General features: G+C 42.3%; 1 protein-coding gene across 8 annotated transcripts in view; it reads left to right on the top strand.

Moving 5' to 3' along the window:
- The first annotated feature begins 19,028 nt into the window (after window positions 1-19,028).
- The window catches only part of LCLAT1 (lysocardiolipin acyltransferase 1), a 216,344-nt gene continuing 207,847 nt past the window's right edge, over window positions 19,029-27,525 (top strand). For 2 of the 8 annotated variants that reach the window (XM_033176143.1, XM_033176142.1), the window contains exon 1: window positions 19,029-19,356. The gene's annotated coding sequence lies outside the window, so the exon portion shown is untranslated. Of the gene's footprint in view, window positions 19,378-27,525 lie in introns of all 8 variants that reach the window. The other 6 variants (XM_033176144.1, XM_033176137.1, XM_033176145.1 and 3 more) reach the window with 5 other exon arrangements.

Raw genomic sequence — 27,525 nt, 5'->3', positions numbered from 1 at the left:
CATGGTCTCCCAATGTGCTGGGATTATAAACATGATCCACTGTACCCAAATGTGATGGAGAGTCTGAATTGAAGATCCTGGGATAGGATGCCAATGGGTCAACTAAGAGTGAAATCTGGAAGGCAAGATTAGAAGCACTGGGTTTGGAGCCTAGGTAGGAAAGCCGTGGTTCACCATACACAGGGCTCCAGCAAAGACCTAGATACAGAGAGGGTGAGGGGCAGAGTCTGAAAAACACCAAGTCAGATCTATGCAGGCCTCAAGTCTGTGCAAAATCTCACATGTTCCATGTACAGGGATTAAAAAGGCCAATACCAAATCCTACACTGCGGTTTCTGTGTCTCCTCACCCAGGAACCACAAAGATTGGGGATCTCAGAAGCTGGGGATCTCTGTGGTATTTGGCAGAACTACTATTGCGTTCTCTCATTGTGGGGATGACCCCTTGACTTTAGAGACCCCCACATGTGTTCACTGACATAATAATGTAGGACAATAGGATTCCTCTCTAGAAAAGGACCAAGATTCCTGAATGCTTCCAATTTTCCAATGTCTCACAAAATTTTCTCATTCTTTGCCCAAACGATCCATTCTAACCCCCAGTTTTTCCTCATTCCTCTTTGGTTCTCACACTTTCCTCTCTCTTCCTGTCACACTGGACTTCGCCATTTATTTGCATTGCACCACATGTGCCTTTGCCAACCCTAGTAACTAAATAAAATAAATCTTTTTTTTCATTGCCTTGTCCTTTATTATTGCTTTGCCTTTGTTATTACTACACCATCAGGAAACTTGGATGTGATACATTGGCTGTCAGTATCCAAAAGTAATAAAACGTTTTCCCAAATCTCTTTCCAGCAGTCCATCATCAACAATCTCTTCCTACCTTGAAACGTTTTGTTTTATTGCTCCCCCTTGTACTTTGCCCATCGGCCAATCCACGTTCTGCTGGTGCCAGTTTTCCTCCTGCCACTCAGACCCGACCTTAGAGGCCACTTTCATCTCAAGCTCTGATACGTGACAGTCTCAAGGTTGTTGCTTTACTGAGTTCCTAGCTGCTCTTGGGCAGAGACCCTCCATGAGCTGTAATATTTTGCTTGCAATTTCCCAGGGTATCCACCAGCCCTCATCTCGATGACTGAGCCCAGGAAATAACTATTCTGTCTTCTTTATCTAGCTCCAAAGCTGTCTGTCCTACATAGTAAACACTCCTGTGCATGCTATCTGAGTCCTCCATCTCTTCATCACTTGTAGAATTGCTTTTATTTATGTGCTGTGTCCTATTTCATGTTCAGATTCTCTCTGACAGGATTGTTAGGGTTTGTGTATGTGTGTGCCTCAAAGTCTGATGAATCAGGAAAGACCTGGTTATTTACTTCTCAACAGAGAAGACAAGAAATGATGAAGAAATTCCATAGCTACTCTCACCCTCTCTCTAAGTTGATTTTCAGAAGCAATGCGTGATGCTTTTATTCTTTACCCCTGAAATATGCAACAGTTCCAACTTGCCTTTTGGTATGTAGTCCTTTCAATCTGAAGACACCACTTGGATCTCAAGAGCTAAGTACCAGACAGTATTTGTGGAGTAATTGTATTATGTCAGAACCCAAAGTTCCCATTCTATCTTCCTGTTGTCCCCTTAGGGGTGTTCTGACGCAGACTGGAAATTTCCACCTCCCTAAATCAAAATTGAAGTAATATAAAATGTTGACAGCCCCCAAATACCCTCTCTTTTTCCTGAATCTCTGCGTGCTGGGCCTCAGGCTGCACTTCCTGTTTACCAGTAATCTTAAGGAACAATATTGTGCTCTCTAATTCAAATTTACTTTTTAGAGGAACCATGCTCAATATGAAAAGTTTGTTTCTGAGACCCCCTAGAAGTCATTTTCCTCTTAGTTTCAACCTCCCTGTCTTCTTTAGAGGGGTGATCCTGGAGCACAAGGGGTGATTCATGGAGTTAAAGTCAAACTGGGAAGTGATTTTCAGGTTCAGCTGTGATAAACCTCAAGGATAGTGTGAACCATAGAAGTTCACACAGACGTCATTAGTGAGGAAAGAGCATTGTTCTACAACTTCTTTTCCTTTACCCAGAATCAAAAATAATGTTAACTCTAGTGTCTCTGAAGTACAAACAAAAAAGGAGAAAAAAAAGGAAAAAGAAAAAGAAACCAGCTTCCCACATTTCAGGTCCCATGTCCAGGCCAGGGACCACCCCTGCAGGCAATGCCAGTCCAAGGACTGAGCTACAGTTCGCTTGAAGCTGGTTTTATTTTTTTTCTCTCAATTCCATGAACTTCTCTCCCACTGGTTATCTCATTTAATAAAAGCTGGAGCTAGCTGGAGGGACAGGTATAGTTGGTGGGATTTTGCTCAAATAAAGCTTAGCTTTGAGGGTTTAGATGAAGGCAATTTATAGAGTCTGGTCTTAAAACTATAAAAGTAATATAAAGTAAGTCTAGCTGCACCATTTACTAGCTATGTGTTCTGAAGCAGTCTGCTAACCTCCCTGATTCTCAGTTTCCTCATCTGTGACATAGAACTAATAACAGTATTAACTTGGTAGAATTTTGTAAGATTTAAACTAAACATTCCACAGTTCTTGGCACATGGCAAATTCTTAGAAAATACTATTTATTGATATAACTATATTATAAAAATATTAGAAAATAACAGAAAAGCAATTCTGTAACTGAGGATTTCTGCATTTCAGCTTCTTTTTTTCTTTTTTTAAATAGAGACAAGGTCTCTCTATGTTGCCCAGGCTAGTCTTGAACTCTTGGGCTATAGTGATCCTCCCACCTCAGCCTTCCAAAGTGCTGGGATTACAGGCGTGATCCACCATGCTCGGGCATATTTCCGGTTTGATTTTCCAGGATCAGAAGACTTAATATTTTTTAATGTGTCAATTCTTCCCAAATTAATATAAAGATTCAATGTAATACCAATTAAAATCATAGCAGGAGTCTTTGTAGAAATTGATGTTGATTTTAATGAAAATGGAAAGGACTTAGAAGAGCCAAAACAACTTTGAAAAACAAAAAAGACAAAGAGAACTAATATTACCTGATTTGCGGACTTACTATAAAGCTACAGTAATGAAATATGTTTAGCATTGGTATAATAATAGATCAATGAAACAGAATACAGAATTACAGAGTCCAAAAATAGTCCCACACATATAGGTACCATAGATTTTTAAGAAAGATACAAAGGTAATTTAGTATAGGTATAGGAAAGACAGTTTGTTCAACAAATAGAGCTGGAACAACTTGATATCCACATGCAAAAACATTTAATAACTGATCCATATCTCACACCATGTATAAAAATTAATTAAAAATGTATTTCAGACCTAAATGTAAAAGCTAAAATTATAAAACTTCAAGAAAAAAAAACATAGAAGAAAAGCTTCATGAAGTTGGATTAGGCAAACATTTTCTTAGGCAACACAAAAAGCACAAATTGATAAATTGTACTTTCTAAATTTTTAAGCTTCTGCTCTTCTAAAAACACTGTTAAGAGAATGAAAAGACAAGCCCCACAGAAGATCTTGGCAAACTACATATCTGATAAAGGGCTTGTATACAGAATGTATGACAAACTCTCCAAACGCAATAGTAAGAAAAAAACACAGTTTTTTAAATGGGCAAAATATTTGAATAGACACTTCACCAAAGAAGATAGAAGAATAAGGAACTTCTGGCTAGCTGAACATGTGGAGGCTCCCAGAGGATGGCCTGCCAAAAGAGGGTATGAAAGCTTCATGCCCCTTCCCCTATACCTCACCCTAGGCACCACCTCATTTGCCTCCTGATCTGTGATTCCAGAATTTATTGAATTTCCCACCCACTGCTGCCTAAAAACTTCTGCCACCATGTTGTTCCCTGAACCTCTTGGATGCTAAGGCTTACCCAGTCCAGGTAAGTCTAGAGCTAGATCTGGCCTTTCAACAGGGAAACATCTTGTCTTGGATATAATCCAGTGTCACAGTTCTTCAGCTTTCCTTTGTCTTTCTGGATATTGGCTTTTCTTGGAGAGCACAAGTTTGCTGTGTTTTAGAATTTCCCTTGTGGGTTTGTCTGATTTTGTCTTATGATGTGATTTAAATTATGCATTTTAGCCAAGGCTACTTCAACTGTAGTGTATTATCTTTTTGAATGCATCACATCAGGCAGCATTTGATATCATTAACACTGATATCATTAAGCAATAATTAATATTTTTGGTTATGTTAATTTTGACCCCTTGGTTGAATAATAATATATATAGTCATAAAATGTAACAATATAATATAAATATAAACATGTAACAATATAATACAAAGGCAGAATGAGCTGGGCACTATGGCTCACACCTGTAATCCCAACACTTGGGAGGCCGAGGTGGGCAAACTGCTTGAGCCCAGGAGTTTGAGACCAGCCTGGGCAACACGGCGAAACCCCATCTCTACAAAAAATTAAAAAGTAAAAAAAAATAGCTAGGTATGTTGGCACATTCCTGGAGTCCCAACTACTTGGGAGGCTGAGGTAGGAGGATCACTTGAACCCATGAGTCTGAGATTGCAGTGAGCCGTGATCACACCACTGCCCTCCAGCCCGGGCTACAGAGCAAGACCCTGTCTCTAAAAACAGTAAAAATGAATATAAATAAAGTGTATGATTTGATACATTTGGTCTTAGGTACACCCACAAAACCATCACCACAATCAAAAACATGAACATATCTATCACCTCTAGAAGTTTTCTCATCCCTTAGCCACCCCCTTCTCTGACTTCTTTCCTGCCACCATTCCCAGGCAACTCCTGATCTGTTCTTTGTCACTATTGGTTAGCTTGCATTTTCAAGAGTTTTATGTAATGGAATCACATGGTATGTACTTCTTTGGCCTGGCTTATTTCACGCAACATAATGACTTTGAGATTCATCCATGTTGTTGCATATGTCAATAGTTCATTCCTTTATATTGTTGAGTAGTAGCCCACTGTATGAATATATTAGGTTGGTGCAAAAGTCATCGCGGTTTTTGCCACTACTTTCAATGGCAAAAACCGTGATGACTTTTGCACTAACCTAGTACTACAGTTTGTATGTCCATTCCGCTTTAATGGACATTTAGGCTGTTTCCAGTTTGGGGCTACTACAGATAAAGCTGTTATGAATATTCCTGTACAAGTCTTTGTATCGACATCTGCTGTCTTGTCTAGAGAGTAAATACCTAGGAGTGGAGTAGCTGAGTCATACACTACCATATGGTAAGTGCACGTTTACCTTTTTAAGAAACTGCCAAGCTGTTTTCCAAAGCAGTTCTATCATTTTGTATTTCCACTAGCAGTGTGAGAGTTCTAGTTCCTCTATATCTTTGGCAACATTTGGTATGGTCAGGTTTCTAAATTTTAGTTCATCTAATGTGGTTTTAGTTTGCATTTCTCTAGTGCTAGTATCTTTTCATGTGCTTATTCATTATTCTTTTTTTTTCTAGCACAAAATCTTTCTCTTTCTTAATCTTCTTCCTTTCTTTCTTCGTTTTTTCTCTCTTTATTTCTATCTTTCTTTCTTTTTTCTTTCTGACAGGGTCTCAAAATACCCAGCTAATTTTTTATTTTTTTGTAGAGATGGGGTCATGTTATGTTGCCCAGGCTGGTCTCGAACTCCTGGGCTCAAGTGATCCTCCCACCTCAGCCTCCAAAAGTGCTGGGATTACAGGAGCAAGACACCACTCCTGGCCAAACTGTACACTTTAAATACATGCAGTTTATTCTATGTCCCTTATACCTCAATAAAACTGTTTATACATTTTTAAAATCCTCATCTACATAAAAAGGAGGCAGTTTAAAGTTTAAAATTGAGGGGTCAGGAAATAACAATATAAGCATGATATTTAGGAATATGAAGCTAAGCACCAGAACTGCCACAAAAAAAAAAAAAAAAAGTTTCGGAGTAATCGCCTTTGGTAGCTAGAACTAGGACAAGTCAGTAGGGAATGGGTGGGGAGCAGAGACAAGAGACTAACGTTTTTCATTATGGATCTTTTGGTTGTGTTTGAGTGTTTGAGTTTTAAACAATGTGCAGGTACTACTTGCTTTCCATAAATAGAAGAAAAGAACATTTTAAATAAGAATTATCTAATTAGAAGGTAATTGAAAATCACTCGAGGTGGCCTTTTGGTTAATGGATGGTGAAGAAAGGCATCAAGAAACAAGGGGTCCCAGTTCAGAGACTTCTGCAATAATTTTGGTGGGAAGTACGAACCTAGAAGGGATCTGAACGTAAGCTCTCCTTGCGTGACATGTGATGCGTGTGACACCCACTCACTCTCTCTCAGTCTGAATCCCAACTCTCTCCCTGCAAGCCCCCACCTCCTCCCCTCAGCAGTCATCAAGCTTCCCATTCTGAGGCACAGCATCTGCAAGAATCTCGAGGTGGCCTGTGATGTGGGCACATGGGCACTTGGCCAAGGAGCATTGTAAGATTGGGGGACAAGGCCCCAGGGGAGGGCTGGGGGCTTCCGGGATGCTGTTAGCTAGTTCCATCACTGCCAGAACCCTAGCCTAGGTTTCTTCTTTACACAAACATATATTACAGGTTTACTACCTTACCTGCTTCAGGGAGGGCCAATGCCTGGACCCTCATTTCTGAACCCCGATGACAGAAGCCGGTGCCTTCTGGTCATTTTCACAGAATTGTTGCCAGTTACCCATAGTCTGTTCGTCAAATTCTTCCCTTCCTTTGAATGCCTGCATTCCTTTCTTGCCTGTTGACATTGGCTGTGGCAATGGAATTTTCCAGTTTCATAGAAACCATAGCAGTTTTAAGGGTATGGCTGCTCCGTAAACTTGTTGTTTCTGTTACAGCCTGAGCCCTGGAGCTCTCGATGAAACAAATATTTTATAATATGTAGGGTTTGTCGCTGAGCAGACACCACTGGTGAAAGCACCCATTACCAGGCACCAGTTAGCTAGAAAAGCCCTGCACACCGGATTGATTTGTCCTGTTCTAATTTATGTTGCTCAGTTTGTAAATAACTGTAAGCAACTCATGGCAGTAGAAGTGGACACATGGGGCTCGAGTAAATAATAGGGCAAGATGACTCTTCAAGGCAGTGGAACATTATTAAGTGAAAAAGCAGGTTATAAATGGCTAAGTACAGGATGACCCAATTTTTCTAAACATGTATATATACATGTGTGTGTATCTGGTGGATACACAAAAATAAGAACATTAAGCAGTGATTCTCTTAGATTGAGGGATTTGTGAAAGATTTGTACTTTCTTAATATTTGCTTGCCTGGTTTTTCCAAATTTTTTCAAACATGTGTTACTTTGTAATAATAAGAAAAACAAGTTATTTAAAAACATAAATGAAAACAGCAAGATCCTGGGCAAACACCATGTGTTTTGTCTGAATTCCACATTCCCCTTCATGAAGAGCCAAGACTGGTCTGACTAGTGGGGGGCCCAAATTGCTGGGGGCAGGAGAATGGGAACTTCTCACAGGTGGCAGTAGGGGACATCCAAACTGAGGAGTCAGCAACTCATGTCCCTTACAAGAAACCACTCCAAAGTTGTCAGATGGGTGGTCCAGAAAGTTGCCACAACAGAAAAGGCAGAGGCATGTATTAAAGCTGCACTCAGAAATCCAGGGACACTCATTCATGCATCCACTGATCACCTACTCCGAGCCAGAACTGTGCTGAGAAACAGGGAGATGGCAACAAGGCAGCAGGGGAGGGTCCTTAGTGGGACCTGAGGTGCAAGGCTTGTTGGCAGGGGTTGCGATGTTGGTCAGTCACCACGGCTTCATGATCCCTGTCTTGGTTCATTAGGGCTGCTACAATAGAATACCATAAACTAGGCCGGGTGCAGTGGCTCATGCCCGCAATCTCAGCATTTTGGGAGGCCAAGGTGGGGGGATCACTTGAGCCCAGGAGTTGGAGACCAGCCTGGGAAACATAGTGAAATCCCCATCTTTAAAAAAAACATAAAAAATAGCCAGGCGTGGTGGCAGCTCCTGTGGTCCCAGCTACTTGGGAGGCTGAGGCTGGAGGATTGTTTGAGCACAGGACAGGGAGGTTGCAGTGAACTGAGACTGTAACACTGTACTGCAGCCTGGGTAACAAAGCAAGATCCCATCTCAAAAAAATTTTTTTAAAGGCCAGGCATGGTGGCTCACGCCTGTACTCCCAGCACTTTGGGAGGCCAAGGCAGGCAGATCACTTGAGGCCAGGAGTTCGAGACCAGCCTGGCCAGCATGGCGAAACCCTGTCTCTAGTGAAAATACAAAAAATTAGCCAGGTGTGGTGGTGCGTGCCTGTAATCCTAGCTACTCAGAAGGCTGAGGCAGGAGAATGGCTTGAACTTGGGAGGCAGAGTTGCAGTGAGCCGAGATCGTGCCATTGCACTCCAGCCTGGACAACAGAGCAAGACTCCATTTCAAAACAAAACAAAACAAAACAAAAATAACTTAATAAAAAAGAAAGAAAAAGAAAAAAGAATCATAAACTGGGTGGCTTACAAACAGCAAAAATATGTTGCTCATAGTTCTAGTGTCTGAGAAGTCCAAGATCAAGGTGCTGGCAGATTCCGTGTCTGATGACGACCTGCTTCCTAGTTCATAGATGATGCTTTCTGCTGTGTCCTCCTATGATGGAAGGGGAGAGGGAGCTCTTCTTTATAAGGGCATGAATATCCCCCACAATCTCCACCTCCAAATACCATCACATTGGGGATTAGGCTACCACATGTGAATTTGGGTGTGGGGGCACAAACATCCTATAGAAATCCCCCCATACAGTAATCACACTGGGTTTAAACTAGGGGAACACGAACCACATGGCTGCAGTGTGGAGTCTGCTTCCCACTCTGACCCTATAGTCAATTTCTGCATTAATTCACATTTCCAAGTTTTATTTAAAAAAAAAACAGTTGGCTAGGATGGCTGTTATGATTTATTTTTAACAATTTCTCAATATGATGTACACATATGCAAAGCACTTTGACATGCACTATCTTCACATAAAGCAGGTACTATTATCCCCTTTTCACAAGAGAGTAAATGGAGGCTCAGGGAAAATAATTGCTGGTACAGTATTTACACAGTGATTGGGCCAGGGCTGGGAATATGGTTTTCTGGCCTTTAGTCCAACACTCTTGCCACTACACTATCTCACAGTTATTTGTTCATTCATCCATTGATTCATCCAACATCAGTCCTACTTAGAGCCTGTCAGGGTTATTGCAGGTGTGTCCAGAAACTCAGAGGTGGGCCCCAATAATTACACTCCAGTATCTGACCTAAATCAGTAATTCTCCATCTTGAATGCACTTACAATTGCCTGGAGAGTTTTTTAAAAATACCACTGCCTAGGCCCATTCTAAACCAAATACAATGATGATCTCTGCTATTTTGAAAGCTCCCCAGGTGATGCTAACGCATAGCTAAAGTTTAGAAGCATGGTTCTTGAGAGTAAGCACAAAGTGTGACTATTTCAGTGACTCTCTGAACCAACTTATTCTAGTGGAACTGTTCTGAATGCTGGTCTTGAACCCCTGAGCTCAGAAGTTCGTCTTGTCATCAGATACTCGCTGAGGGGTGGAGACTGAGTGTCATAGACATTGACTTTGTATTAAAATAGGATGGTGCAGAATGGTGAGAGTTCTGGGCAGCAACCAGAGGCCCCAAACTGTGCCTGGATATACTGGAGAGAATCTGAGCTCTGTATAAGGGATTTGCTTAGCTTTCCATAGTTGTTTCTATTTTCTGAGTTTTTGTATGTAAATGGGGGTATAGGAGCAGAAAAGAGAACTGAGAAGAATTAGACAAGGCTTAAAGAGGATCTCATCCAAGCTCATGTTACAACTAGCTAGGAAATTGAATCTCAGAGAGGGGAAATAACTTGAAACAATTAGTGAACAATGCTAAACAGGACATGATTCAGTGCCAAATTGTGGCTGCAGGCCACAACTGCCTACTCGCTCAGTGCTTTTGAGGACTAATGGTTCTCCATGGGTCATAGTGCATACGCACTTTCTTTCTAGGTTGATTGACATTCACATTTTCATCTCCCCTGAGGCATTTAACTGGAGCAAATTCATAAGCCAAATTAGATAGAGATGGACAGAAGGAAGAAGTAAAAAGAAGGCAACTTTCATTTGTTAAGCATATACTACATGTACTAGCACCTCCTCACAGCTCCACAAGGCCGGGACTATTTATTATTCTCATTTTGCAAATGAGAAAACCGAGGCTCAGGGAAGTCAAACTAGTTTGCCTCAAATATAGAGTTGGTATGTGGCAGTGGAACTGGATTGCATCTCGCTGTCTTTGCTATGCTTAGCATTTATGAAACCATGACTATAAATCTTAAATTCACTTCTTACTGGTAGTTTGCCTACAGGTCGATGAACTGGATGGTGTTTTCTAGTGACAAACCGAGGATCGAGACATCTACTATTGTCTCACCTCCTGTTGTTGGTTTGTTTTTTTTTTTTGCTTGAGTTATTTATTCCTATTTTCCTAAATCGATTGATGTAACCAACATAAGCTGATGTGATCATGAAACATGCATGACTTTGGTGGAAGAGATGAACACAGAGGTCAAGAAACAGGAAGTGAATCCAAGGTGAACTTGAATCATAGCCTAGGGCAGCCCCATCCAAGATAGGGAAGCCGTGGTATATACTATCCTGGGAAGAATTCCAGGGTAAACTAGAAATGAGGACTCTTTTTTCAAGCTATTTTCAATTTATCCAGGAATAGAAGATACTGTTTTCTAAACACATGAACACATTGATGACAAAGGATAAAAACACACAAATGACGTTGTCTTCTTTTGAAGAAATCCTGGAAACAGACGGGTTCCTTAACCAGCCAGGAGTACTGTTCTGTTTCATTTCACCACTATGACCCAAGCATGGCATATCAGTCAAAAGAGCTTTGTGACCTTGGATACAGCAATCATTTTTCATATCATTGTTTCTAACTATGGGGCAGCTTCCACATGCTTGCCTCCCCCTATTTGTTCCTGGAAACTGTCTCTCATCACAAGGCAACAAAATGAACCAGCCTAGATTTCTGCGAATAAAGCATGTATATCTGATCCTGGGTGTTGCTTTGCATTTTATAGCCTGGGACATTTATAGCTGAGAATACCTGAAGGTAAGGCCTATTTACTACTCTGTTGGCTTCATACGGTATTTTTCTTGGATGCCTTTCTCTCTTTTATGAAGAAAGTAATAATTTTCAGATTCTGTAAAACAGAATATGTTCCAGGATACTTAGAAACTGGCTAGTCGGTAGGCCTAAAAGGGTAAAGGGAAGGAAATGACCATATATTGGACATCTAGTATGTACCCCCATTCCTAAGGAGCAAGTATTACCATCTCAATTATATAGACGAGAGAATAAAGAAGTGAGGCACCATCAGAGGCATGACCTTCGGTATGACATGGACTCACCTGAGTGTGCATTTTGGCTACACCACCATCTAGTTCTGCAGACTTAGTCAAGATTTCTGAGCCTCAGCTTTTTTTGTGTTTGTTTTATTTTCTCATTTAGTTTTCTCTTAACAGCTTTATTGAGGTATAATTGACATGCAGCACACTGCACATATTTAAAGGTCTGTGTTTGTTCTCACGCTGCTAATAAAGGCATACGTGAAACTGGGTAACTTATTATTATTATTATTTTTTTTGAGAAGGAGTCTCGCTCTGTTGCCCAGGCTGGAGTGGAGTGCAATGACATGATCTCAGTTCACTGCAAGCTCTGCCTCCTGGGTTCATACCATTCTCCTGCCTCAGCCTCCCGAGTAGCTGGGACTACTGGCGCCCGCCACCTTGCCCGGCTCATTTTTTGTATTTTTAGTAGAGACAGGGTTTCACCGTATTAGCCAGGATGGTCTCAATCTCCTGACCTCGTGATCCACCCACCTCGGCCTCCCAAAGAGCTGGGATTACAGGTGTGAGCCACTGCGTCCAGCCGAGACTGGGTAATTTATAAAGGAAAGAGGTTTAATTGGCTCACAGTTCTCCATGGCTGGGGAGACCTCAGGAAATTTACAATCGTGGTGGAAGGGGAAGCAAACGCATCGTTCTTCACACAGTGCCAGGAAGGAGAAGAATGAGAGCCAAGTGGGTGGCGGCGGGGGGGGAAGCCCCTTATAAAACCATCAGATCTTGTGAGAGCTCACTCACTACCACAAGCATAGCATGAGGGTAACTGCCCCCATGATTAAATTACCTCCCACAGGGTCCCTCCCATGACACATGGGGATAATGGGAACTATTAATTACAATTCAAGATGAGATTTGGGTGGGACACAGCCAAACCATATCAAGGTACAATTTAAGTTTTGACATATGTGTGTGTACACCCACGAAACCATCATCCAGTCAAGATAATCCTAACCTTCTCCCCAAAAGTGTTCTACTGCTCCTTTGTAGCCTCTCCGTTCTCCTCCTTCCCACCCTGTTCCCCGGCAACCACAGGGACTGCTTTTGGTCCGTATGTGGTAGGCAGTAATAATGGCCCCCCAAAATGTCCATGTCCTAATCCTCTAAATCTGTGAATATGTTACCTTGCATGGCAAAAGGGACTTTGCGGATGAGATTTTCCTAGATTATTCTAGGCCCAACCTTATAAAGGAAAGAGAGAGGCAGGAGAGTCAGAATTAGTGAAGGCTCAGTGATGATGGAAGCAGAGTTTTCAGTGTGAGATCTGAAGATGCGACACAGCTGACTTTGAAGGTGGAGGAAGGGGCCACAAGGCAAGGAACTCAGGTGGCCTCCAGAAGCTGAGAAAGGCAAGGAAATGGAATCACCCCTAGAATCTTCAGAAGCAATGGAGCCCTGCAGACACCTTGATTTTAGCCCCGTGAATCCCAGTGTGGGAGACTGAAGAATAGCTCTTGAAAATATCCAGGTCCTAATTCCTGGAGCCTAAGAATGTTACCATATATGGCAAAAGGAACTGTGTAATTGTGATTAAATTAAGGATTTTGAGATGGGGAGATAATCCTGGATTATCTGGTGGGCCGTAAATGCAATCACAAATGTCCTTCTAAGAGAGAGGCAGAGAGAGATTTTACTATGGAAGAGAAGGTGAAGTGATGTTGGAAACGGAGACTGGAGTGATGTGCCTTACAGATGGTGGCAAAGGCCACAGAACAAGTAGTACAGATACTAGAAGCTGAAAAAGGAAAGGAAATGGATTCTCCCTTTGAATCTCCAGAAGGGACCAATGCTGCCAACGCCTTGACGTTACTCAGTAAAACTGATTTTGGACTTCTGACCTCTAGACCTGGAAGATGATGAATTTCTGTTGTTTTGAGCCCCTAAATTTATGGTAATTTGTTACAGTAGCAACAGGAAAATAATACACTGAGCCTTGGCTTTACATCTGTAGAATGAGGATAATATATTATTTCTGGGGTCATAGTAAAATTAAATCACTTAGTTTATAGCATATGGAGTTATTTTCCTACAGTCCCACTTCTTTCTCCTCAACCCTGAAAGAATGTGGTCTTTGGCATAACTTAAGTTATACTTCGAGAGGTGGTGAATATTAGCAGGGCAAGATTTGTTTGTGCTGTAGAAGCTCTGGTGGGAAGACTTTGAGATATATGAGCCCACTCTAGGGAAGGATCGTACTATACAACGAATTGTAGGCTAGGACCAAGATCTCCACAGAGCTGGTCCCTGGATAGAGAGGGCAAATGGTTAGAAAACCACCAAGAAAAAGAAGGGTTTTGTTTTTAAAAAATTTTCTTGTTATTCAGGTATGGCACAGCCAAAAGATGGGGATATAACTTCCATTGAAAAGATAATTTGTTACAGTCAAGATGACAGCACATGTCACTCCACGTGGGCCCACAGCGGGGAGCACAAAGGTTGGTCAGAATGCACAAGCAGGCCAACTGCAGTGGCTCACGCCTGTAATCCCCTGCTTCTGGAGGCCAAGGTGAGGAGGATCACTTCAGTCTAGGAGTTTGAGACAAGGCTTGGCAACATAGCGAGATCTCATATCTAAAAATAAAAATTAAAAAAAAAAAATACACACAAAGCAGGAGGAAATCATGGGAAAGGCCTTTATTGTGGTTTCCATGGTAAGGAATGGGCAAGGCAGGGTATGCAGGCTTAGGATAGGCTAGTTTGATCTCAGCAGGCTCTGGGGTGTAGAAGCTATCCCAAGTTGTCTGCTGCATTGGCCCTGGGGTGATTAGGGCAGAGGAATATTGGCCTGGAGTGTAAGAACTAGTTAGAGAAGGTGGGGGTTTGTGTGTCTGGATTAGTTGGTTTGCTTAAGAAAGGCACAGTCCTGGGAGAGTTATTTGCGATCTCAAGAACTTAGCTAACCCTGGGACAGGTAGTTCTTTAGTGAGGCCTTAAATGACAAAGCATCGAGAACACAGAAAATAAGAAAATACAGTCAATATAGGTTTCGGGATGGCCATCTCACAGTGATTATGTGGTCATCAGAGATGATTCAGTGGGGGTCGAAAATAGATGTTGAAGAGATTGGAAGGGGGCCTTAAGGGTCGTTACTATTTAGAGAAACAATAGAGAAAAGGTAACAAATATTTCTTTTTATTTTTTTTTGAGATGGAGTCTTGCTCTGTTGCCTAGGCTGCAGTGCAGTGGCACGATCTCAGATCACTGCAACCTCCACCTCCCAGATTCAAGAGAGTCTCCTGCCCTAGCCTCCTGAGTAGCTGGGATTACAGGCATGCACCACCACATCCAGCTAAGTTTGGTATTTTTAGTAGAGACACGGTTTCACCATATTGGCCAGACTGGTATCGAACTCCTGGTCTCAGGTGATATGCCTGTCTCAGCCTCCTAAAGTGTTGGGATTATAGGTGTGAGCCACTGCGCCTGACCCATTGTTTCTTGCCTTTGGATATGACTGTGACGTCTGGAGTTGTGACAACCATCTTGCGGCCATGAGGCAATAAACATAAAAATGTAAGGCCAATATGCTAAGGAGGGCAGGGCAGAAGGAGAGAAAGAACCTGAGTTGGTTGGGTGCTGTGATTCACGCCTTTAATCCCAAATACTCAGGAAGCTGAGGTGAGAGGACTGCCTGGGGCTGTGAGTTCAAGACCAGTCTGGGCAACATAGCAATACCCTGTCTCTGAGAAATTAAAAAAGCTTAGCCAGGAGGATCCCTGGGGCCCAGGCTACAGTGAGCTATGATGAAATCATGCCACTGTACTCTAGCCTGGTGTCAAAAACAAACAAACAAACAACAACAAAAAACAGAAAGAAAAAAAAGAAATGAAAGAACCTGAGTCCTGGATGTCATCTTTAAGTTAGAGTTAATTCTGAGACCACAAAGGTACCATCAGGGTTAAGAGAAATTAACAGAGGGGAATGAAGCATCCTGAGGCTAGATACAGTAAGTTAGGCCATCACACACTGTGGGCCCTGCCTGAAGGGACAAGGCGGGGAGTGGGTCCCAGAACCCAGTGAGAGCTGGGCTCTAGACAAGGAGCTGTGGTAGGTGAAGCGTGAAGCCACTGCCACCCTGCAGCCCCACAGGGAGGGAGCCAGGGGAATGCAGCCTTGAGCTCTTTCTCAGCCCACCCTGCAGAGTCCAGCCAGGGCCTCCCATTGGCTAAACCCTGCCAGAGGCAAAAGACCAGGGAGTCAGGAGAGGAAAGCAGGACAAGTCAGCATAAAGATGGGGGTGGGGCTGGGCGCGGTGGCTCATGCCTGTAATCTCACCACTTTGGGAAGCGGGGGGGTGGGGGGGTGGGGGGGTGGGGGGGTGGGGGGGGGGTGGGGTGGGGGTGGGATGGGGGGGGGGGGGGGTGGGGTGGGGGTGGGATGGGGGGGGGGGGGGGTGGGGTGGGGGTGGGATGGGGGGGGGGGGTGGGGGGGTGGGGGGGTGGGGGGGTGGGGGGGTGGGGGGGTGGGGTGGGGTGGGGGGGTGGGGGGGGGGGGGGGGGCGGGGTGGATCACCTGAGGTCAGGAGTTCAAGACCAGCCTGACCAACATGGAGATACCCCATCTCTACTAAAACTACAAAATTAGCCAGGTGTGGTGGCACATGCCTGTAATCCCAGTTGCTCGGGAGGCTGAGGCAGGAGAATTGCTTGAACCCGGGAGGCGGAGATTGTGAGCCAAGATGGTGCCATTGCACTCCAGCCTGGGCAACAACAGCGAAACTCCATCTCAACAACAACAACAACAACAAAAAGATGGGGGTGGGGAATGGGGAAGGGGAGAGATGGAGCAAAAAGAGAATAATCAGAACTATTAATAATTAGACTCCACAGCTGTTTTGTGTTAATGTAAATTTGTGACTACTTCCAAGCTGTACATTCTAGCACCAAACTCCTCAGCTACCAAAGACATGTCTTACTCCATGACTCAAGAAATCAAAACATTTCATTTCAAATGCCTTTTGAATTTCAGAATCTCACTGGATGACTGATGATATTAGGTAATGCGGAGTCTTATTCATAGAAGTTTTTGCAAACAGGGAGACTGTAGGCTATAATAAATGGGCCACTCTGGGCCTCCAGGTAAGTATCTGTGGCCTCTGCTGGCACTGGGCTGCATGTTCCTTGTATTCACTACCTTGGGAGAGACTTGCTCCGATTTTATTGGCGGCGATGTACTTGACTCTTTTCTGAGGTCTGTTATTGAGCACAGATTTTCCCTTATTACTCTCACATTTTGAAGAAGAGGGAGCAATTACATGGGCATAATAACAAAAGTACAATAAGAACTAGGACTTGAGATTTCCTGTGTGTCATAGCGTGTCCCTGAGCATTACAGAGAGTGCCCTATTAAATGTGACTATTAAGTCAATGGCTCATGAGGTTCAACAATTCATCAGCTGTGATGCTCTGTTATTGGGGTCAGGAAAGATTCAGAAACTTGTCCCTTTGGGACAGCAGAGCACAGATTAACACCACTTTTTAAGTGTTATATACTACAATGTAATACTAATAGAAATAAAGTGCACAATAAATGTAATGTGGTTGAATCATCCCAAAATCACCCCCTTCACCCTTCACCCTGTTCATGGAAAAACTGTCTTTCATGAAAGCAGTCCCCGGTGCCAAAATGGTCAGGGACTACTTCTCCAGACACCTTGAAGAAATAGATATATTTCAAAGGTGGATAAACCCCACAAGAATTCAGGAGCTTGCTACATTGGTGATATTTTAAAATAATTATTTAAAAAATTGGGGGAATAGTTTTAGACTTAGGAGAGATGTAAAAAGAGTACAGGGATTTTTCCATATATTCTTTACCCAGCTTGCCTTTATGTCAACATCTTGTGTGAGCATAAAACATGTATCAAAACAAAGAATGATCCTGGTATAATAGTATTATGTAAATTACACATCGTTTTGGATGCTGAAGTGGTCCAATGATCTCGGGCATGTCAGAACATTTTCCCCAGGATGAAAAACATGTTACTACACCTTGCACCTCTACCAAAAGGAATGAAGCATGACATGACACTTAGTAGATCTCTTCGAGTTTAGAAAGCAGCATATTTTCCCTTGGGAATTCTGTTCCTATCCATTTAGCAGTTGATGTGGAAGGTGGCTAGTGATGAGTAGCTCAGATCAAGAAAGGGCTCAGGGCCAGGTGCGGTGGCTCAAGGCTCTAATCCCAGCACTTTGAGAGGCCGAGGTGGGTGGATAGCTTGAGCTCGGGAGTTTGAGACCAGACCTGGCAACATGGTGAAATCCTGTCTCAACAAAAAACACAAAAATTAGCTGGGCATGGTAGCAGGTGCCTGTAGTTCCAGCTAGTCTGGAGGCTGAGGTGGGAGAATTGCTTGAGCCCAGGAGGCGGGGGTTGCAGTGGGCCACAATCATGCCACTGCACTCCAGCCTAGGTGACAGAGTGAGACCCTGTCTCAAAAAAAAAAAAAAAAAAAGAAAGAAAGAAAAAGAAAAAAGAAAGGGCCCAGAACTGTCCTCTGTAGTTAGTGCAACCTTGCCCTTTGGGCTGTATCACCTGACACACCTCATGATGCTAGAACTCTCTGCAATGGAGTTGCAAAGGCTATGAAGAGCCTCTGGCAAGCCCCCAAAGAACCACAGCATAGCCCTTGAAGGTTCTGGAGCATAGCCAGGCCAACTCTTAACAACAACCGAAACGAATTTAGAGATCTTTTATTCAAGTAATCTTATTTTAAAGGTAAAAAGGAGGCCTAAGGTCATAGGCGTAATAGGCAGAATTGACTTTTGTTTTGGTGTTTCTCTCTGTAGCCATTCTTCACTTTCTGATGCAATTTTAGCACATCTTAAATACTAAAATGTTTTGGAACAAACAGAGAAATTATGAAGCTGATTTAGGAAAATAGCACAGGAATCTTTGATTTACAGGGAATTTGGGGATATAATTTAGCTATGTTGAAGCTATGCAGCCAAAATGTAGATGGTCATTATTATTATACCATAAATTTTGTGAGGTCAGGAACTTTGTAATTTTAAAAATATTCACTCCTCTGTGCCTTGTTGAATAAACGGATGAGACGTATAGACACACATGAACTACTGATGAGTGGCTGTGTGTGATGTGTAGCTATGTTTATTATTTATAAGATTCTTATTCTATTTGTTGAAGGCCAAGTTGAGGAGGGTATTGCTTAAGGGAAATGAAAAGGGGTTTAACCACAGTCCCCACCATTCAGGGGCTTGCATTCTAATAGGTTAGGGGACAGACACACCATGGAAGGTGACGGAGACCTTTGGAGCAGTGTGATTAAATTGCTATGGGAACCGGGAGGAAACATTTTCTAGGACTGGGGAAACACTGAGCGTGCTGGAAAAACTTTGTGCTCCTGATCAGGGAACCGAGGTTCTAGAACTGTTTCTACTACTGATTTGTCCTGTGACTTCGCGCACCCAATTTAGGCTTGTAAATTAAACTCCCAGATTTCTGTTTTCCATTTTGCAGCTCTAGGGGTTGAATGAAATATTAGGTTCCCTCGGACAAATGACCTCCGCTAATTTCCTATTTCGTTGTTTTATTACCCTTACACCCCACCGTTTCGTGGGTCCCTCCTCTCCAGGAGGGCAGACGAGGAAATAAGCGCGGCCTCTTTAAAGGAGCTCTCAAAGAAAGGCACCCGGGGTATCCCGGGCTGTGGAGCAGGCGCGGGGCGCCGTGGACCCGGGCTTCCCACGCAGCTGGGGACGCCGTTGCGACACGGCTCTTGCAGCCAATCAGGACGTAGCCTTCCGGGACGCATTACTAGGGCGACGGCCGGACGCCTCCGCGGTTCTGGATGAATTAACGGCGGGTTCCGCACGGAGGTTGTGACCCCTACGGAGTCCCAGCTTGCCCACGCACCCCACTCGGCGCTGCGCGGCGTGCCCTGCTTGTCACAGGTGGGCGGCTGAAACTGTCAGGTGGGGATACGGCGCGAGGAAAATGGCGGCGGCGGGGGGATCTCAGAGGTGAAGGAGCGGGAGCTGTAGCCCAGGCTTTTCCTCCTGAGACTTGGGCCTCCCGCGGGCCGCGACCTCGGGTAACGGCCCCTGGCCTGGGAGTTGGGGTCCCGGTGCAGGTGGCGGTGGCGTCGCTGGCTCAGGTGGGAGGAGGCGCGGGAAACGAATTCTGGGGGGTAGAGGAGGCGTCGGGTGCGGAGGGGCCGCGGGAGCAGCGAGGGCTAGGTAGCAGCTGGGCGAAGAGTGTCCCGTCGCTGTTTACGCTAGGAGCGTCAAAACCTTCCTCCTGCAACCACAGCGGGTCTGGGAGCTGCGCCCTCCCGGAACGCAACCTGAGCTCAGCCACTGTGGAATGCCATCCACTAAAACGTCTCAGGTGGCCACCACGTGCAGGGCTTCGACGAGAGCTGTGGAGAGCAGGGGCTGCGGCTGCCTTCCCTTTGAGTCCTGCAGGCGCCAAAGGCCTGCCTGTAGGTGCCAGAGTGGCAGTGCCGCGTAAAGAAAGGTAGGCCCTAGCCAGGGCGGATACCAAACCTGATTTTTAAAGTGTATTTTAGCTTCTAATTGCCCATTTGAAGAAAAGAAGTTGAAAGATAAGGCACTTAGACGTGGGCGTGGAGATGATTTGGTTGCTTGTACTTCCTTGGTTCAGATGACTTCCCTGGAAACATTGCATCTGCCTTTAAAGTTCATTAACTGTGTTTCTTGTGTACCTGGCAGTAGATGATATTAGGGATTGAGAGTCACTTTAAGCCCAAGAAAAGTATTGAACAAATGTGTTGAAGGCATTACCAAGGTGAAATATTTAATCATATCATTAACTTATTTGTTAAAAGAAACATCATGTCATGAAATATAACTACTTGGGTTAGTTTTCAAAAAACTGACGATGAAAGCCCTTTTTGTGAAACATATGTTTTTTGAGATTAGTAAAAATAAATCTTACCACTTTTTTGTTTAGGTTTCTGTTGCACATTGGACTTAGATATGCTTGATATGACAGATAAGCATAATATTAAGTGACTTTTGTTTTTGGTAGTAGACTTGATTTTGTGGAGTAGTACCTTGTTCTGTAACTGAGAAAAACGTAATAGTGCTTGTAAGTTTCAGTCAATAGCTGCCATCTCTGGAGGGCCAACTATGTGTCAGTTTCTGTGAAAGCCAGGCTTCTCCTACTTTTTAATTTGAACATGTGGTCCTCTGCATTTGCCCCCGTGAGGTCTTTAGGCTGGCTGTTGCTGACAACCAGGAAGAAGCAATGGGGAAAACCCAAAAGATTCTTTCTTCCAAACTGGATCCGTGGAGATTTGGTCAGTTTGGCCTGGGGTTGAGATTATGTGTGGATTCTAGTCCAAACTCTGCCACTTAAAAGTGTCTTAGGGTGGCCAGGCGCGGTAGCTCACGCCTGTAATCCCAGAACTTTGGGAGGCCGAAGCAGGTGGATCACGAGGTCAGGATCCTGGCTAACACGGTGAAACCCTGTCTCTACTAAAAATACAGAAAAAAAAAATTAACTGGGCGTGGTGGTGGTGGTGGGTGCCTGTAGTCCCAGCTACTCGGGAGGCTGAGGCAGGAGAATGGTGTGAACCTGGGAGGCAGAGCTTGCAGTGAGCCGAGACCGCGCCACTGTACTCCAGCCTGGGCAACAGATCGAGACTCAGTCTCAAAAAAAATAAATAAATAAAAATTAAAAAAAAAAATAGCGTAATCATACAACTTCACTATTAGTGTCTTATCTCTAAAGTGAGTATTTCGTATTCAAACAATCTCATTGCACTGTTGGGAGGAAAAGAAAAGACAGTATGTGTAAAAGGGCTTAAAAAAGTTAAAAAAACAGTGAAAATATTTGAAATTTATTCCTCTGCATTCATGTCCTCTGCCAGGCTCTGAATCAGGGGACTTACATGTGCCAACTCAGTCATCTAGCATCACTGTGAGGTGGATACATTTATTATCTTTATTTTGCAGATGAGGAAACTGAAGCACGTTGAGGTTTAAGTAATTTGTTCATGTCACACAATTAACATTGTGTTTCCAGCCTGTGTTCTTACTGTCTTACTACTGCTATGCATACTATCTTCCTGCGACATACAGATGTGTTATGTGTTAAGGGGAAACATTAATATATGCACAAATTTTTCATTTTTAATATATATATTTTTCTTTTTCAAAGGCTCCAGTGATGTCCTAGAATGAACACATATTCAAGCCAGTAGTTTTGTTTGTGATCTTTTAGTTGTGTAAATAATCACGTTTTATTCCCTTGGCATCCAGTTGTGTGGTAACAGTTACATTTACCTTGGTTAAGTGGTATATTCATCTTACTTTTGTTGCCCATTAGTTAAAAATTTATTTTGGAACAGAGTTATGATTGATTTCTTTTTTTTTTTTTGAGAGGGAGGTTTGCTCTTGTTGCCCAGGCTGGAGTGCAATGGAACCATCTCAGCTCACCATAACCTCTGCCTCCTGGGTTCAAGTGATTCTCCTGCCTCAACCTCCCGAGTAGCTGGGATTACAGACATGTGCCACTACGCCTGGCTAATTTTGTATTGCTAGTAGAGACGGGGTTTTTCCATGTTGGTCAGGCTGGTCTTGAACTCTCGACCTCAGGTGATCTGCCTGCCTCGGCCTCCCAAAGTGTTGGGATTACAGGTATGAGCCACTGTGCCTGGCCAGTTATGACTAATTTCTATCAGGAAGCACAAATCAGTAATTGAGATTTTTGTTTTTATTACATTTTTTAAAAGAATAATTTGCTGGGGGACTTTTAAAAGAAAACTAATTTTAGTTAAGCTTGCTGTTTTGATATACTTGTGCTAATTTTTCCGGTCTTTATTTATTGAAAAAATAGGATGAGTAAAAGTGGCTAGGACATTTATTCTTTCATTGAACCTTTATGGAATAGCCGCGCCAAGTCTTTAGGATGTAAACATTAACTCCTGACCCTACCCTTGAGGAATTCGGGGAGAAGTCCCAGGTCCAGAAGTTTGTAGACAGTTGAGACAAATAAATAAATGATTAACTAAAGTGTGATAAGAACTCAAATATAGTTGTGGGTCCAGAGAGCTGTGAGAGCACGTAAAAGGGAACAGTTACCACTTCTGGGGTGGGCCTGGCCAGGAGAGGAAGGGAACTAACTGGAGGATAAAGGCACAGGGAGAAACAGAGCAAAGCCAGGACAAGTGAGAGCTCATGATGTCCAGGGGTCAGACCAGAGTATTGTAGGTGTTGCTGGGAGGGAAGCCAGGAAAGGTTAGAGCCAGGTTGTGAACTCTTAGCTAAGAGAGTGACTTTATCCTGCGGACAGTGGGAACTGTAGAAGGAGCTCGATTAGATGCATAATCTCAACTTTATGTTTTTGAAAGGTGACTTTGGTGACAGGGTGAAAGACAGACTGTAAAGAGGAGACCAGTTAAGGACAGTTTGCGTACTCCAGACAAGAGATGGTGAGGGAAGGAACCAGGCATTGGCTGTGGCAGAGCAGAGTTCACATTCCACACACATTCTGAAAGCATATTGTGAGAGTGATTGGATGTGAAGATAACAGGGTTGTGGAGGGGAGTACGTGCTTGCCGTAAGAGTAAGGTTTATTTCTTTGGAACTATATGGTTGGAAACTGGAGGTCTTCTTAACTAATTTAGGAAAAAGGATAGAGCAGGAAGTTCTTTGTTTAAAAGGTGTAGAAAGAATCATCTAAGGTATGTTTGGGGGAAAAATGCTAGGATAATGGGTATTAGAATTTTTTTTCTTTTTACATTAGGTTTTGAATATATTTGTACAGGTATCATTGTAATATGAAAGTAATCACTGATGATTTCTCTAGTTTTAAAGCTGATCTCCACTTAAACATGTGTAACACTAAAGTTGTCCAGCACCTAACAACATAACATGAATGCAGTGCAAATCGACTACAAGGTAGGGGGTGCAAATCTTGCAAAAGAGGCAGGATTTCATGAAGTCAAAGCTAGGGGGAGAACTGCTGAAACCATAAGCGCGGATAAAGAACTAGTGCCTAGAATAGGCAGAGATTCTTAAAAAGGACTCAGAAAGCACTGATCATGAAAATGATTGATAAATTTGTCTTCAGAGTTCATTAAACTTGGGAACTTCTCTTCATCTAAAGACACCACTAAGAAAATGAAGAGCAAAATATGGACTGGAAGAAGAAATTTGCAATTTATATATCTGACCAAGGACTCATGCTGTCTCTGTGTGTGTATTTGTATATGTGTAGCATAAAATAATTAATGAGAAAAATCATTTTAAAAATGTGTAGGCGTCTTGAACAGGCACTTTCTATTAGAGGGTCTCAGAATGGCCAGTATGCATATAAAAAGGTACTTAACATTATTTGTCATTGGGAAATATAAATTAAAACAATAATGAGATACTGCTATACACCTTCCAGAATAACTAAAATTAAAAAGATGGACAGTTCCAGTGTTGGCAAGAGTGTAGACCAGCTGGATCTCTTACATATTGTTGTCAAATGGTACAGTCACTTTGGAAGACTGTGGCTTTGTCTACTCCTTCCCATGATCAAATGCTTGCATTCGTTCCTAGGTATACTCAAGAGAAACTAATGCTTGTGTCTACTAAAAAAAAGTTAAAGAATGTTTATAATGCCTTTATTCGTAATCAAAAATTGGATATAACTCAGTTGTACATCAGCATAGAATGGATGAGTAAATTGTCATATATTTATAAGATGAAACACTGCAGAACCAATTGTCCATCAGCAGTAGAATGGATGAGTAAATTGTGATACAGTTATAAGATGAAACACTGCAAAACCAATAAAAGACAATGAATTACGGATATATGTATCAACATGGATGTATCTTACAAAGTCAGACATAAGATTGTACACTGCATGATTCCATTTAAATGAAGTTCAAAAATAAGTACAGTACTTCTCTGGTGACAGAAGTCAGAATAGTGATTACTCTGGGTTGGTGGTGGTGGTGGTAATGACTGGGAAAGGGCATGAGGGAACATTTTACACATTGAGATGTGTGGTGGTTACATGAGTATATGTATATGTAAAAATTCAGAATGTGTAAAAATATGAAGATTTGTGCTCTTTATGTATATACTTCAGTAATAAAAAAGAGGCTCTAGTGAGAGTATGGCAATGCAAGAACACTTTAAATGAGAAAAAACAGCAGGGATAATTATGAAAGAGGTACTTTAAAAGAATTTAAAAGGGGTGTGAGAGGCTCCAGGAGACAAATGAAGAAAAGTATAATTTTTTTTGGCTAAAATGACTGTTATATAATTGTTTTGCAAAAGGCAAATGTGAAATTAAGGCTGTCACATCATGCTGTTTTACAATTTGGTCACAAAATTGTGCCCCAAGCACTCCATCTATTCATTACTTTTTTGTCCTAAGAATTAATGCATAGTTGCAAAGTGTAATCTAAATTTTGGTCAATATAATACATGATATTTTATGAACATACTGGATTTTTTTGTTTTATTTTTTGGGAAAATTCTAAGCAGATCTCTTTTTCTTCGTTACAAAATATGGTCCTTGTTAAAGAGAAATGGCTGTGTGGTCCTCTCCCCGTGAGACACTAATTGCTGTTGGATAGTGAGGACTGCTGTAATTCCTTTGGCTGCAAGGTTTTTAATGCAGTGAGCTAAGAAAAACCTTCGGTGTGTTCCCTATGGCTGTGAGGTAATGCCCCAGGAAAGTCTATGAGGTTTATTCACACCTTTACCTTGTCCTCTCCTTGTGGCAGTAGGGCCATAGGGATCCTACTGTAAAAACTCTGGAGGCAAATGGAAGAGACATATGAGGGGTTGCCATCAGTGAAAGCTGATAGTAGAGGATTAACCGCCTTTCACAGGTGGTTACAGAACCATCTGCAGCCTTTCACAGTTGAGATTCCTGAAGACTTCAGTTGTTCACTTCCTCAGAGAAAGTGGATTACTGTTTTAGGGACAAAGATAAAGGGAAGAGTTATGGTACTCTTAGTTTTTCATCTCAAATAGGAGATCACATCTGTTTTATGTAAGTGTATATAGTTAATTCCCTTGGGAGAACTCATGGAGGAGAGGGATAGTATGTGGTGAGCTGCTATCTAGTGGTGGTGTCACAAAGAAGGGAAATGCTAGATGAAGATAAGAATAAATGATGAAGAAAGAGGAATGAGTGGTGGTGGCAGTTTTTCCAGCTCTTCCAGCTACATGTGACTGGGAGCATGGACTGAGGGGATTGTTTTTAACTCTTGACAGGGACTCTTCCCCCACTGGAATGTTTAGGTATCTTGGGAAAGGCAGCCTTGGCTGTGGCTCTGACCATTTCTGCTTTCATAATATAAATGCTGTATTAGAATTATTATTTTCTTTTTGTGTAGCCTTTAAATAAAAATTTACCTGTGTAGAGTTAGGGAGGAAAATGATTGAAAGTTGGGGTAGCTTAAACACCAAAATATTTCTTGACTAAACTTGATCATTTTTGGACACACACCATGGACTTGGTGATGGGGACAGAGTTTTAAATAAGACACGATTTATGTCTTTGAGCTTTACTGTGTAGAGAAGGAGATAAACACAAATCAATGCCTTCAGTACAGAGGTCACTGAGATTTCATCACCTCTAGGTTTTCTATGATGAAAAGTAAACATGGTAGCCATGAAACTGTTATGAAGACCATAGGTAGTAATAGCGACCCTCTCTTTTAATAATGTGTGAGTGCCAGGTGTATACTGAGTTCTGTTCTAAATGCTTTAAGTTTTTAACTCCTTTTTAACCCTCTCAGCTTCCACTGTGAAGTAAATACAAGTACTGTTATTATCTTCATTTTGCTTATGAGGAAACAGAAGCCCAAAGAAGGTACAGGGCATGGATTTGAACCTATGCAGTCTAGTTTCAGAGTCTGTGCTCTTAATTGCTATGCTATAATGCCTGTTTTAATGTACTGTAAATTTAAAATATACTGTACTTGTGTGGCTTTAAGTGTAAGGGATCATTTCAGTGAGTGTGCCTTGTATTACAAGTTATATCCAAAGTTTCTGAATATCCATGCTGAATGTAACTTACTGTAGCTACTTAGGGTGAGTCTGTCTATAATGTGGGAGATTTAAATGAGACATCCTTTTTGCCTTTTCCCCTTTCATGTGTTATAATGATTGTTTTGATAGTCTTGCATGTTCCATTATATCATTTCGAAATTCAGTAAAATATATTACCAGGTTTATTGTTTGTGTTGTACACATAATGAAATTTTATGATGTAGTGCTCAACCTGAAGAGTTTACTGGGTTAACATACTTCTTAATGAGAGTGACTACAGATTTAAACTTAGGTTTTTTTATTTTTTATTTTTGTAGAGACAGAGTCTCACTCTGTTGCCCAGACTGGATTGCAGTAGCCTGATCACAGCTCACTGTAACCTTGAATGCATGGACTCAAGTGATCCTCCCAGCTCGGCTTCCCAGAGTAGCTGGGACTACAGGCATGTGCCACCGCACCTGGCCAATTTTTCTATTTTTTTTTTGTAGGGATGAAGTCTCTCTGTGTTGCTTGGGCTGGTCCCGAACTCCTGAGCTGAAGTGATTCTTCCTCTTCGGCCTTCCAAAGGACTGGGATTACAGGCGTGAGCCGTTGCACCTGGCCCTAGGTTGTTTACAGTTTTAATGTGGTGGTTCATTAAGACCAATTGATTAAATTAAAGCAAGGATTATGTTTGCTTTGTTCACTAAGAATGGGAAGGCGGTGGAGAAGCAGGATGGAAATAATCTAGAGGACTCCAAGGAGTGCCAGAGTGACCTTATTTTGTTGAATTTCTTTATGGTAGTAATGAAACCTATACAATTTAGCTTCTCTTTCCTTCAGAGAAGAAATATACTAGAAGTCAGAGTTAATAAAGATTGAGTCTTCAATTTTGCTAGACTACTTGATAAACAGTTCTTGTCTATTGAGTAGGCTAATCTTCAGGGAACTGAGTATACATTGGATATAATTGGATCCAGTGGATATAATTTCCAAAGCTGTATTTATTTCTCTTTTTATCTATACTTTATAAAAAAATTAGGAGTGTTATATTATCATTTTGAATGGGGAACTCTGAAATTGTATCTGATTTTCTCTTTTGCATTTGTA

The sequence above is a fragment of the Trachypithecus francoisi genome, unplaced genomic scaffold (genome assembly GCF_009764315.1).
Source record: "Trachypithecus francoisi isolate TF-2019V2 unplaced genomic scaffold, Tfra_2.0 Lachesis_group17, whole genome shotgun sequence".
Lineage (NCBI taxonomy): Eukaryota > Metazoa > Chordata > Mammalia > Primates > Cercopithecidae > Trachypithecus > Trachypithecus francoisi.
This window is presented reverse-complemented; position numbering and strand designations above follow the sequence as displayed.